The sequence below is a fragment of the Lepeophtheirus salmonis genome, chromosome 2 (assembly GCF_016086655.4).
Source record: "Lepeophtheirus salmonis chromosome 2, UVic_Lsal_1.4, whole genome shotgun sequence".
NCBI classification, from domain to species: domain Eukaryota; kingdom Metazoa; phylum Arthropoda; class Copepoda; order Siphonostomatoida; family Caligidae; genus Lepeophtheirus; species Lepeophtheirus salmonis.
Genome location: NC_052132.2, coordinates 40,831,093 through 40,841,464, shown reverse-complemented (window position 1 = coordinate 40,841,464; position 10,372 = coordinate 40,831,093). Strand labels below are relative to the sequence as shown.

At 30.6% G+C, this 10,372-nt stretch overlaps 1 long non-coding RNA gene across 1 annotated transcript; it reads left to right on the top strand.

The window, feature by feature from the left end:
* Window positions 1-2,794: 2,794 nt before the first annotated feature.
* LOC139907673 (uncharacterized) lies at window positions 2,795-3,946 on the top strand. The gene is made up of 3 exons (XR_011784403.1): window positions 2,795-2,938; window positions 2,999-3,605; window positions 3,671-3,946. It is a non-coding gene; the product is annotated as an uncharacterized lncRNA (long non-coding RNA).
* Window positions 3,947-10,372: the final 6,426 nt, after the last annotated feature.

The following is a 10,372-nucleotide window of genomic DNA, read 5'->3' as shown; positions in this document are numbered from 1 at the left end:
GCAGACAAAAAGTGCTAGCATGTACAATTTTTCTACATAGATAAGGACTACAGTTTTTCCATAGCATACATGTTACTAAAAACTTTAATGAGTACCTTCTCCTTTGTTTTGGTTTTGATATATTGTTCAGCTATAAAAGTTATTTTTCTTTGAAAATCATCCTCTTTGTTTTCAAAGGTATTTAGAATTGTTATAAACTTTTCAAGTATCTAAAGAATCTGTTCTTTCAAATTTTAGTATTCGTGTCAAAAATAATTGCTACATTTTTACTCCGTTCCTAATCTTACCTACCATAATCACAACTTCCCAACCAATGTTGTATTCCAAAAAATTGTTATAATATTAATCCATTATCTTAATCAGTTTTAATCAAGGTTGAATGACTTAGCAAATGTTCAAATTTGAAGAAATTAATCAAGTCCTGGATCATTTGTGCCCTAAAATGGCATTGCTTTAAATAAAGGGATGAGAGGAGTTGACGATATGGATATCTCATATTACAATATATAATTACCATGTCTATATTCATTACAGAAGTGTCATTTCCATGAATCACATTCGATGTTATGTAGAACGCCAAAGAAAAAATCCTTCATCATCAAAACCAAAAAAAACAGACAACACAAATTGTTTAAATGTATAATTGTGATGAAAATTTCCGAAATTTTGAATAAAAAATTAAATAGAAATGATGCGGAATTTTAAAAATAAAATTAGTTTTATAGGTTGTAGTCTTCCTTTATGTAAGATGAAATAAAAATATTTCCATTTTCATAAAATATAATGCGTGTATTACAAATATAGTTTAATTTTTTTCAATGGTGTCATTTTAAAACTTTTTTACCTACAATTCCAATATTACTTACTTATTTATGATGAATTCTAATACGTTTTAAACAAAATATTATGCATCTAGCAAGAACAACTAGATACAAACATTACATTTAATTTTCTAAGATTCAATTTTATTATATAACTTATATATATAAATATTAACCTGAATTCTTTTTCGCCGAAAATGAAGGAGAAAAAGTTTAGATTTATGACAAGGCTTTTAAAATTATGTCATGTTGCCTTTGTTATTTTGTAAGCCAAGCTTTTAGAAAATTCGAACCTTAACAACCGTATTCACGATAATAATTTGAAGCTTTATTCAAAGAATATAGTTGAATCAACTACAGATACTTTTAATTTTATGTCGAATAAGAAGATTTCACAGTCTATCTTGATAGTCATCCAAATTTTGTAAAATTTATTGAGCTTTATACTAGTAAAGCCATTCCTTCTTGCCACAGCATCGCTACTTTCAAGTCAATGGAGTCCCAAAGTAAAGTCAAAGATTAAAAAAGAACTTATAAGAATAATAATCTTCCTGTCTTTGACGAAACTACGATATCTCTGGAGCAAAAAATTAGTTTATTAATTTTGATGAACGAAAACGATTGATTACTACGTCGAACACTTCAATTCAGTCTCAATAGTATGGATGAAAACAGGGATGCAATCAATAAATCAACAATGATAACGTTATCCATTCATGACATATAAAACCTCTGTTATGTTTACATTTGTACGCACAACTTAAATGTGTACTTATGAATGATGCCACCACACATTTTCGTCAAGGTCCATCATCAATAAAACCTACATAGTTCAATCAATATAAGAAATCCAATATTAAGATATAATACTATACTATCTACATATATTCATAATTTTCTTTAGTTATTTTGTATCTTCATTATAGATCCTCTTCATATTCCATCAATAATTATTTATTACTCATTAATTATAGTAAATATTGTTAAAGAAAGGAGTAAAGATTTATTAAATCCAATATTTAGAGCTGTATTTGAGTCCATCTTTTCAGTGTTCAGGTATAGTCTTGGAGTCCATGAAGCAGAAATAAAGGAATTAAAGAAGAAGTTGAAATAGAAAGAAGTCAAAATTTGGGACGCAGAAACAAAGTTTAAGTCTTTAAAAATGCGCCTCTCTTCGGTATTTAATTCAAACCATACAAACATTTTATGTTGCAAGTCTTCAAATTCCAAAATTCACCTTCGGTCTAATAAAACCATTAATAATTCACTTTTGTTAAGATTCGTTGAGGAACTATATGATGTCCAATTAATATATTGCGCCAAGAACTGTTTGGATCAATTTGCAAAAAATAGAGGCTTTATTCAAATCTTATAGAAATCAATTCAAAAAATTATAAACTCAATAACTGAAGTAGCGGTTCCATTAATTAAGTTATCTATAAATGTCGCCAAATGTCATAAAATTTTATTTTTTACTATGTCTAAGAATGTACATACATTTACAGCTTCTTCTACTTTCGGAAGATGAAGAATGTGTATGCGAAATTAAGTAAGTTAAAGTAATTATTCCATTTTTTCATAATAATTAAGGTAAATAAAATTATTTTTTTTAATATTTATTTATTTCATTAAGTTTTTTTTTGGGCCATTTGATATCTGTCACAAGGGGACGCTTAAATCTCGTGATGTAACGCTTCCCATAGGGCTCTGCTTTTAGTGAACTGAATCACTTAAATCAGTTCACTAATAAGATTGCGAAGTTCGCGAACGTCACAGCACTGCTAATTATTATATATTATATCTGATTGACTTTGTTGAGAATTGTGAGTGGACATCATTATTATGTGTTGTAAAATTAGGATATCAACCCACTCAGGAACATGAATGATCAGGGAAGAATTCAAATCCATTATATTTAACCGATTTCTAAGGATCAAAATCAGGATTGTACGTTGGAACACCCTAAAGAATTTCTCCATAAGTCAACATAGTTATTCTTACAGCAAATGGACGATGGGTAACTACTTCAGAGTCGCCACTCGAAAGAAGGATGGAAGATATTAAATTTGACTCCTTGCTCTAAACTCAGTCTGGCGTCAGACATTTCTTCATAGATGGTAATGCGAAACACTTGTTTTTCCTTCAGGTCCTGAGTAACCTCAAACATTTCATTCCAGGGATAGACGATACCTTCAATAAGAAAGGGCTCTTTGTAGGACTTGTATCGTTTTTAGAAGTGTATAAATTCAGACAAGACTCTGGAACTTTGGATTTTCATGCATAACATAATATTAATATAGCTCTTGCTCATCACTGATTCACTAAGAATATCTTTATAGGATAATCATCACTAAGTATAGAATCTTTATAGGATAATCATCACTAATTACAGAATCTTTATTGTATAATCAATCGTCAGAAGAAGCAAAGAAGGAAGAGAAGGATCCCTGTCAGTCTCTTGCCATGTTTTGATCATTTTATGAACTCTCTAACTACTAACTAATCCTTCAATTCAATGACTATGTGTTTGATCTATTCATCTCTCAAGGATCGGCTCAAGCATAGACTTCACTAGTGCTTTATGATCATCATAATAGTCAATGTTTATTTAATAAATATTGAGTATGGATGCTCAAAGTTCTTCACCTTTAGTTGACCCCTGGGTAATGTAAGACACCCTAATATACACTTAACTTTTCATTCTAGAGATATTTTGTTTTGACATGTGATAGTAAATGACATCAGTTTTCAGCCATATTGCATTGTGCAACCCACGTGAAGAAGGTATGTATTTACTATTTTACCTTTTTTCCTACAGATATTTTAAAATACACTATATTCGTTGATAGCATTTGTTGTGCAAACAAATAGAATAGAACGTGGATAACTATGTGATAATATGTAAATATTAAATGTTTCTAATATGATATTTTTTTAAATATAACTTAATAAAATATATGAATAGTAATAGGAGACACTAATTGGGGTAAAATTGGGGCTAGCTTTTTGTATGTTTCTGATACTGTCATGAGGCTTCTAAATCCTTAATTTGTAGAAAGTGCGTCCAGGGCAAGTACAACTTTGAAATTTGCCATAGATTTGTCAAATTTTACAAAGAAGGAGGCGTTGACTATATAAAGCCTAACAAACACATATTGCCTTCAATATATGTTTGTTCAAGTAATTATCTTATTATCATAAAAATAAAAACAAATAAGTTTCATTTATACTAATGCAACACTGGTGGCCCGTATTACCCTCATCATGGGATCATATGGGCCAATTGCAGGCTTAAAAAAAAGCATCTAACTTCAAATTTTTGTGTGCAAAAGGCAAGTGCTAAGAATTTTTAATCCAGAACATGAAATTTCTATCAACATGACTATATGTAGTAGATTTAAAAAAATAGATAATTTTGATAAAGTGTCTTATGTTACGCCAGTTAGCCCCTCTACGTTACTCTTAACACCTATTAGAGATACTTCAGCTAAACGAGACAATAATAATATCTTTCTAGTTAATAGATAGTATTTTTTAATATTATAATGCCATAAAAGTTTTTGAGATCCAACAGTCTTCAAGATTGTGATCAAGCTTGATTAAATGTGGCTTTTGTAAATAATAATACAAGGAAATAGTTTTAAAAATATGTATTTCCTATTTTACTTGGCAATATATTGCTAATATAATAAATACTATCAAAAGCTTCCTTGGGATTTTGTAAGAATCAAGTCGTATCAGTCTTTTATAATTATAGTTTTACTCCCATTTTTGAAATTAAAATAGAATTAATACTTTTTATAGTCATATTAGAAGGATAAGAAAACGTAATAATTTAATATTGATTGGTAATTATAAGTTATATCCATGTTCTAAACTATTTGATGGCTCCCAGTTGTAGTACAAATTACGAAAGCGACTACACAAAGTTATTAACGAATTATTACATTTACTTTATACTTGTATAATAAATTAAGTTACCCTATTCGTTCATAAAAATGTTTTAATTTAAAATTTCTATAAAAATGATATAATTATATTATTTATTTTTATAAAATTACTACGCTTCTTTATTTATCCGCCCTATTCTTATGTCAGAATTAGGCCATAGTTTGCACAAATATAATTTAGTTCAGCTCTCTTGAGAATGTGCAACCTGTGGCCTACTTTTTTGGGTTGATTTACTCTAATTTTGGCCAATGAGTGAGCAATTCAATTTCCTATCTATATAATATTGTTTCAAAAAGCGTCATGTAGTTTTAACCACATCTAAGCACTTATTTTAAATTAAATTGCATTAAAATTTAAGAATATTGTTTCTTTTTTTGGTGGAGCATTGGGCAAACAATAACTATGCCTCATTGTCCTATGAATCCTCCCAATCACCGATATTGTCTGTCGTTGATTTTTAAGTTTGATTTTTGGTGGAGTATTGGGCAAAGACGCAAAGTAAAACTATGACATTATAGTGTACAAAATCCACGAAAAATAATACAGACAAAAGGGAAGGGTCAATAGGGCATATTTCTACTTTGCCTATTGCTCCACCAAAAATCGAGCTAATGTTTATAAAAACTTTTATTTAAAAATATAAATAAATAAAGACTGTTTTTCTATGAAAATGAAACATTTGCTCCATAAGTACTGAAAAAAATAATTAAGCAGGATTCTATGAATACAATATACTCGGAATGTATTTAAGGTTTATAACAATCGCGCAACTTTTCCTTATAAATCATCTTATCATTTTTCAAGATAATTTCCCTTTCCAAGTTACAATATTATTTTTTTATCTTCTGTTTTAAATACGAACTATCTTTTGTTCTTAACTTTCTGTCTATAAATTTTTGAGTTGTTCATTACAGCCAAAAGTTAACATAGTTATTGGTCGATAATAATTATTTTGTTTCTGTCTAATTTGTCTCCTTTATTTTAAAATTTCGAAATAACCTTTGCAATTTGCCCTGGGGACTTACATTTTCCTTGAAATTGATGGCCATTACTAGGAGTTTAGAATTTTTATCCGATACTACTCTCAGTCATGTATTGGTCATCTTATCGAGGCTACTACTTTCTTAATGTTTTGGACATATTTTTTGAATTTAAGTGGCAACACAGTTTGGAAATACATAATTATAAATCTTTGAATACATAAAATTTGTGTATTCTCAGAACCAGAGATCCTTGGGATTTATCCACAGATCTTGGGATATTGAAATTACATTAAGGATGATTCCAAAACGTCGAAATCTTGGAATGTTATAATTTTACAAATAATTGATTACTATCGTTGGATTAAATTATTTACATCTTCAAACTTTGTTAATCGAAAGTGTTAAAAGTTTACTGCTGGTTTAGTCGTTTTTAAATCTTTCAGAACTCGTTTTCTTTTCGTCTGATTTTAACAGTGGCTAAATAACGGTTCTAGGATCCTACTCCTGGACTACTTCCCGTCTTTTTATCCCAGGGCGAGTACCCACCATCCTTTTACCCCCAAGCGAGTACCCCCGAACTTTTACCCCTAGCATTTCACTCCCCGAACCATCGACCCCTCATTTTACCCCCTATTACAATAAATAGCAACCCTACGACCATCTTCATTTTTTAACACCATACAAACATAATTATTAATTTAACTTACTGACGTAGGTATTAATGATGTATCAGACTTCTCTTGACGTCATTACTTCTCACCGTTATTTATGAAAACTATATTATTAATAATACTTCTTATCTATTATTTTATGCTGAGATGTGGTAAACCTTTTATCCAATTCATGCTACGAATAAAGAAATAAGTTTTCCTAGTCCTCAAGACTCCTTTGGGTCTCTTTAGGTACAAGGTATTACTTTCAAAGGATAGAATCATGGGGACACAAAGTTGGATTTTCTACGTTATTTGTCTCTTCTAATACAATATAAAGTTTTAATATGCATAATCACAAATGAAATATGAAAGATATGTATCGATGATACATGTGAGTATTTTGAACTTTTACATTACTAATATGTTGTTGATATTACTTGAGAAGATTTGGGCTTATAATATTGGACTTTTGTCTTATTGGAAATTAAACATAATTTACCTATTTAAATATTCATTTTTGATAACAATAACTCCATTTCACCGTATTTAAGGCGTTTCCCAAAATCCCTTCCCAGATATTTCTTATAACATCATGTACATACTCCTTGAGAAATCAATCCCTAAATTTTATTGTATATAATAACATACTAAAACCCAATTTTTTGTTATGGGATATACCTATGACGAAACAATTAGGCAAAGTATCTATTTTAATTGGAAAATATTTTTAGTTTACGTAGTAGTATTAAGATTTTGGTGATTATAAAACTCATAAGTACTTTCCGATTTTAACTTTAAGGTTGCATTACCAACAACGGCTCCAAACAACCATAACATTGATTTATGACTTTGGCCATGTATCATTTGCTAACCGTACTTATTAATAATTATTCTAAAAAAGGATGGGGGAGGGGGGTGTTAAGATTCGGGGGTAGATGGGTTGGGTAGTGGAATGCTATTGTGTAAAAGGTTGGGTGATATATGGATTAGGGAGTAAAATTACTATGGGAAACAAGGTTGGGAGTTCTCGCTCAGGGAAAGGGGTATTCGTCGAAGGGGGAAGGTGGCATGCCCCCTAAATTGTATATTATAAGGAACGGTGGAACATAGCATTAATAACGAAACTTGAACAGGGAATGCTCATCAACAATACAAAGATTGGCTTAAGTGCATAAAAGAAAGGATTCATACTCTAATATAAAAAAAAAATGAAAATAACTGATCCAAATATATAATATATAACTGAGCTTTTCCTTATTTCATCGTGTATGCACCCCAAATTCCTCCTTTGGATCCAGCAGCAATTGTGGTGCACCTTGTACCTTTTCTTGATGTAGCTTCTCTCTGAGAAATATATATATTAAAATCACTCTCATCCATATAAATAATTTGAATATTTTTTCCTTGACATTGTAAAAGTTTTTAAACAAATAATTTCATTTTTATTTTTATTATCAAAGATGTTGGTCCTTTCTGGCTCATATCTCACCGCTTTTAATGTATACATCATTGAATCAAGATGATTTGATATTGTTTGCATCCGTAATTGGATTCCAAATTTATTTCTTACGGCAGTCACTATTTCTCCGAGTGTAGTTTTAGGGTTTTCCTCGATGATGTATACCATGTAGTCTAAATTCTCCTAATTGACTTTGTAGTAACGTTTGCCTCATCTACTATCCTATTTGTCTCCTTCTTTGATCCCTCTATAGACAGTTGATGTGGGGATTTTTTTTGTGTCCTTAGCTCTCCAATCTCCGTTTGATTTAAAAGTAGCAATGAGTAATATTATTGAAGTCTTTTGAAACATTTAATTTTTTTTGGTCTTTATTAAAATCCGAAGAAGTTGCATTGTTATACAATAAAAATAAAAATTAATAGTTGAAATTTAATCCTTCAGACAAAAGACATCATAATAAAAATGTACATATTTATAATCACGGGCAACTCTGAAAATGACACTTTAAAATTCGAATAAAAACGACGATAAAAATAAAAATAACACTGCACATTTTACAAAAATAAGTTAATAAAAAAAACAAACAACCATCCAACTAACAAAAACTAAAAACCATTTTTGCCGCATTTGAACCTCCTATATCTTCTTACAATCTTGCGTATGGAAGCGAATTATATTGCCTGCCCATGAACAATCAGTGTTGCCAAGATTGGGAATTTTCATATTGAGCACTCCGTACCGGGCGCTAGAGGAAATTAAAATTGATCTTACATCCTTGTGATAAATTTCTTCTTCATTAGGTTAATTTGTGAGCAATTAGCGCATTTGTATTTAAAAGAGTATAATTTAAGGCCTCACGTTTGTCTGAATGATTGGATGCAGATACAAATAATAAAATTGATCATGCGAACTTTTCATTCTTGCCTTTCATATTTAAAATAGTAAGTGTTTTTAAAATCCCAATAGATGGCCAATCAGCCAATACATTAATGGTAGAATTATATATTTTCTCAGAGTCTTTGCAAGGAGAATAGAAATAAATAAGTCCATTGGCGATTTGAGCTGAGTTGTGAATTGTCTACCGTCTGCGATTCGATTCATTGAGCTTAATATCCTCATCTTCTGTGATTTCGGCAAATCCAACTCTTTTAAATAATTATTGGGAATTTTATCGACCTGCTCTGGAATAGGTATACCAAAATCCATTTTCAAGTGCCAAGGCATTGGAGGGACATGCTTGTTTGTCTGACATCGTGAAGGGGAACTTGGATTTTCCACACCGAAATGGAGTATTCTCATTGATATCGTGAGTAGTAATTATGTTACATCCTATTGCTAAAATATCTAGTTGTCTTGGATACGTTCTTTAAAAAAATATTTATGTTCACAATTCACCTGAATAATCTCCACAGCAGAGTCGGAGTGGATTTGAGGATTGACCTTCCATAAAATTATTTGGCTAGCACCCCAGGAGGGAGACGAGACTGAAGCATATAAATTAGTGTTGTCAAATCCTAACATCAACCATCTATAAACTGGACTAAAAGATATATCCACGCGTCACTCAGTATTCGAATTTATTGTCGGGTCTATAAAATCTTCGATAATTTTTTTGCAAAATTCTTGATAGAAGTGTCAATTCTCCTCCCATTTCAGATTTAGGCCTTTTTACTGCTTCTATGTACCTTCCATGAAACAACTTTTCTAGCCTCTTTTCTTCTTCCTTCAATGCAACTTGTACTAATCTGGGTAGAGAAGTAGCTTTTTAAACTACCAACGGAATCACTAGGTTATTGTAAACATCGATTCTTTTTCGCAGATTGAAGGATCCCCAACCTCTAATTTTCGAATTATTTTTTTTTGATTTAGGGTCAACTAATTGGAGTCTGCCTCAGCATATTTTCCCCATACCATACCTAGTACTTCAATTTGGTTTTTAATAGGGCAGCCCATATTTTTTTTTGTTATCTGTAGATACCATGCGTGCAAAGGAAGAATCCCTGTTTTTTCTCTATTTTTTTTTTTAGTCCTGATTTATCTCCGAAGTTTATGACTATTTCAATCCTTTTCACTATTTTTTTTTCAGAATTTGCTTCAAGCATAACGGTTGATGTATCTATATATAAATCAATAACATGTTTGTGTCGTGAAATTGTATTCCAAAGCCTCCTTACTTTTTTATGATTAATTCGGACAAGCTTTTTAACGCCAAAATGAATAGTAAGGGAGCCGAAGGACAGCCTTGGTGACAACTTCTTTTCAAATAAATAAGTTCGCTTTCATTTTCACTTAGCCTCACAAAAGGTGTTGCATTATAAAGCACTGCGCTAATAGGATTAAAATATTTTTTTGCTAACCGTTATAAGAATAAAATAATGTGATAAGGAGTCAAAGACCTTACTAAAATGTATTGCAATTATTGCTCCCAATGAGTTTATTTTTTTTTACCGATTCGATTACAGTTTGAATATTTCGAGAAATATTGGAGATATTCCTCTTCATCAA